This window comes from Coregonus clupeaformis, chromosome 23 (assembly GCF_020615455.1).
Source record: "Coregonus clupeaformis isolate EN_2021a chromosome 23, ASM2061545v1, whole genome shotgun sequence".
Taxonomy (NCBI): domain Eukaryota; kingdom Metazoa; phylum Chordata; class Actinopteri; order Salmoniformes; family Salmonidae; genus Coregonus; species Coregonus clupeaformis.
The window spans coordinates 58,607,190-58,610,901 of record NC_059214.1 but is presented as its reverse complement, the minus strand read 5'-3'; positions in this window follow the sequence as shown (position 1 = coordinate 58,610,901).

Genomic DNA, 3,712 nt, shown 5'->3' with positions numbered 1-3,712 from the left:
CGATGTTTAGGTGTTTCCGTGGGGGCTACCTCGGTGGAGAGTCCAAACCAGGTGCCCGCATTGCACATTCCCCGAGTATGAGGATTTGGCTATTGTGTTCAGTAAGTCGAGGGCGACGCAGTTACCTCCTCATAGGCAGGGAGATTGTGCGATAGACCTCCAGGCAGGAGCTGCGCTCCCACGGAGCCATGTGTATCCTCTGTCTCAAGAGGAGAAAAGAGCTATGGAGACTTACATAGACGAATCTCTGAGACAAGGATACATACGGCCATCCACTTCCCCTGCGTCCTCGAGTTTCTTTTTTTGTGAAGAAGAAGGATGGAGGGTTACGCCCGTGCATTGATTACCGTAGTCTCAATCAGATCACGGTGAAGTACAGTTATCCACTTCCTCTGATTGCGACCATGACGGAGTCATTGCACGGGGCGTGTTTTTTCACAAAATTGGATCTCAGGAGCGCTTACAACTTAGTGCGCATTAGAGAGGGCGATGAATGGAAGACAGCGTTTAGTACCACCTCGGGGCATTACGAGTATCTTGTCATGCCATACGGGTTGATGAACGCTCCTTCAGTGTTCCAATCATTAGTGGATGAGATATTCAGGGACATGCAGGGGCAGGGGGTGGTCGTGTACATAGATGACATTCTCGTGTACTCGTCTACCCGAGTCGAGCATGTGGCCCTGGTGCGCCGAGTGTTGAGGAGGCTGTTGGAGCATGACCTGTATGTCAAGGCAGAGAAATGTCTATTTTTCCAGGAGTCGATCTCCTTTTTGGGTTATCAGTTGTCTGCGTCAGGGGTGAAGATGGAGGTTGACCGGGTGTCAGCCGTGCGTAATTGGCAAAGTCCAACCACTGTTAAAGAGGTGCAGCAGTTTTTGGGGTTTGCAAATTACTACCGGAGGTTTATCCGGGGTTTTGGACAGGTGGCAGCTCCCATAACGTCTCTTTTGAAGGGGGGTCCGGTGCGTTTGCAGTGGTCAGCCGAGGCGGACAGGGCTTTTGGGAGGCTGAAGGACCTGTTTACTTCGGCTCCGGTGCTGGCGCATCCGGATCCCTCTTTACCATTTCAGGTAGAGGTGGACGCGTCAGAGGCCGGTATAGGAGCCGTGCTTTACAGAACGGTCCGGCACGCCACTAAACTCCGCCCCTGTGCTTTTTATTCCAAAAGCTCAGTCCGGCGGAGCGAAATTATGACGTAGGGGACAGGGAGCTGTTAGCCGTGGTACAGGCCCTAAAGGTGTGGAGGCATTGGCTTGAGGGGGCTCAACACCCTTTTCTCATTTTGACTGACCACCGTAACCTGGAGTACATCCGGGCAGCTAGGAGACTGAACCCTCGCCAGGCGCGGTGGAACATGTTTTTGGCCCGGTTCGTATTTAAGATCACGTACATCCCTGGGTCACAGAACGGTAAGGCAGACGCACTGTCTCGGCGGTATGACACGGAGGAGAGGTCCGTGGAGCCCACTCCCATACTGCCGGAGTCTTGTCTGGTGGCACCGGTAGTGTGGGAGGTCGATGCTGAGATCGAGCGGGCATTGCGCACCGACCCTAGTCCTCCTCAATGCCCGGAGGGTCGGACGTACGTCCCGCTCGAGGTTCGGGATCGATTGATCTATTGGGCTCACACGTCACCCTCTTCAGGACATCCTGGTATTGGCCGGATAGTGCACTGCCTTAGTGCTAAGTACTGGTGGCCCACGTTAGCGAAGGATGTGAGGGTTTATGTCTCCTCCTGCTCTGTGTGCGCCCAGTGTAAGGTGCCTAGACATCTGCCTAGGGGTAAGTTACAACCCCTGCCCGTTCCACAACGACCATGGTCTCACCTCTCGGTGGACTTCGTCACTGACCTTCCCCCCGCAGGGGAATACTACTATACTGGTCATTGTGGACCGGTTCTCTAAGGCCTGTCGTTTGCTCCCTATGCCGGGCCTTCCTACTGCCCTACAGACCGCCGAAGCTCTATTCACCCACGTTTTCCGGCACTCACGGGTACCCGAGGATATTGTGTCTGATCGAGGTCCCCAGTTCACCTCCAGAGTCTGGAGAGCGTTTATGGAGCGTTTGGGGGTCTCGGTGAGCCTCACCTCGGGTTACCATCCTGAGAGTAATGGGCAGGTGGAACGTGTGAACCAGGATGTGGGTAGGTTTCTTAGATCATACTGCCAGGACCGGCCAGAGGAGTGGGCACGTTACATTCCCTGGGCAGAAATGGCCCAGAATTCCCTACGCCATTCCTCAACTAACCTAACCCCCTTTCCAATGTGTGTTAGGTTACCAGCCGGTTCTGGCACCATGGCAGCAGAGCCAGATCGAGGCTCCTGCGGTGGATGAGTGGGTGCGGCGCTCGGAGGAGACGTGGAACGCTGCACACGTCCACCTGCAGCGGGCCCTCCGTCGTCAGAAGGCGAGCGCCGATCTCCACCGCAGTGAGGGGCCGGTGTACGCACCTGGTGATCGAGTCTGGCTCTCTACCAGAAACCTGCCCCTCCGCCTGCCCTGCCGGGAAACTGGGTCGGGCGGTTTGTGGGGCCGTTTAAAGTCCTGAGAAGATTGAACGAGGTGTGTTACAGATTACAACTACCTATTGAGTATGAGAATATTAACCCCTCGTTCCATGTGTCTCTTCTCAGGCCGGTGGTATCTGGTCCACTCCAGGAAAATGAAATCAGAGAGACTCCTCCGCCCCCATTGGACATCGAGGGGCACCGGCGTACTCCGTGCGGTCCATCTTGGATTCGAGACGTCGGATGGGGGTCTCCAATATCTCGTGGAGTGGGAGGGGTACGGCCCGGAGGAACGGTGCTGGGTGCCGAGGAGAGACATTTTGGACCCGTCTCTCCTGACAGAATTCCACCGTAGTCACCCGACGCGCCCTGCTCCGCGTCCTCCTGGTCGCGCCCCGAGGCCGGAGTCGGCGCACGTCTGGAGCCGCGCGTCAAGGGGGGTACTGTCACGGTTTCGCCGAGGCTGCCTCTCTTCCTTGCTCGGGCAGGCTTCGGCGGTCGTCGTCTCCGGAGTACTAGCTGCCACCGTTGTATGTTTCGATGTTCGTTTGGTTTTGTCTTGATGTGGTACACCTGTTTTCGTTTAGCGCTCATTAGTGTCCTATAAGTTCTCGTTGTGTTTGTCAGGTGTTGTGTGTGATTGTCCTTGCCGTCGTGTTTGTGCGCTACTGTTGGTCATCTGTACTTCGTTGTTTTCCTCCTCTGTTAAGGAGGGTTCTCGCACATGTTAGTGCGCATTTTGGTTTACGCCTGTGTGCGTATTCTCTCGTCTCCGGGCTTTTTGGCTCGTGTATTGAGTGAGTTTTCACTAAAGTCTTTTGGACTAAGTTTCTGCGTCCTGCGCCTGATTCCTGCACCACACCCACCTACAGCACCCACTGACAACTGGCCTGTAGGGCAGTTTGGGCAAATGCCAGATGGGCTGGTCTTTAACCAATTGGGAGTGTATAAAATTGGGGTTTTGGTGCAGAAGGATCATCATAAAAATCTAAAAATATATGGTCCGGTGTGTTAGAAATGCCAGAGCCAATTTCTGGTCCCAGTCCATCCTTTGTTGAAATAACTCAAGTCCTTGTCAGTCCACTAGTGTCTGATGTGTTGATTATAAACCCTCTCCCAGTCTTCAGTGTCCCAAATTGCACCCTATTCCCAACATAGTGCACTACTTGCCCTAGGGGCCCTGGTCAAAGGTAGTGCACTATA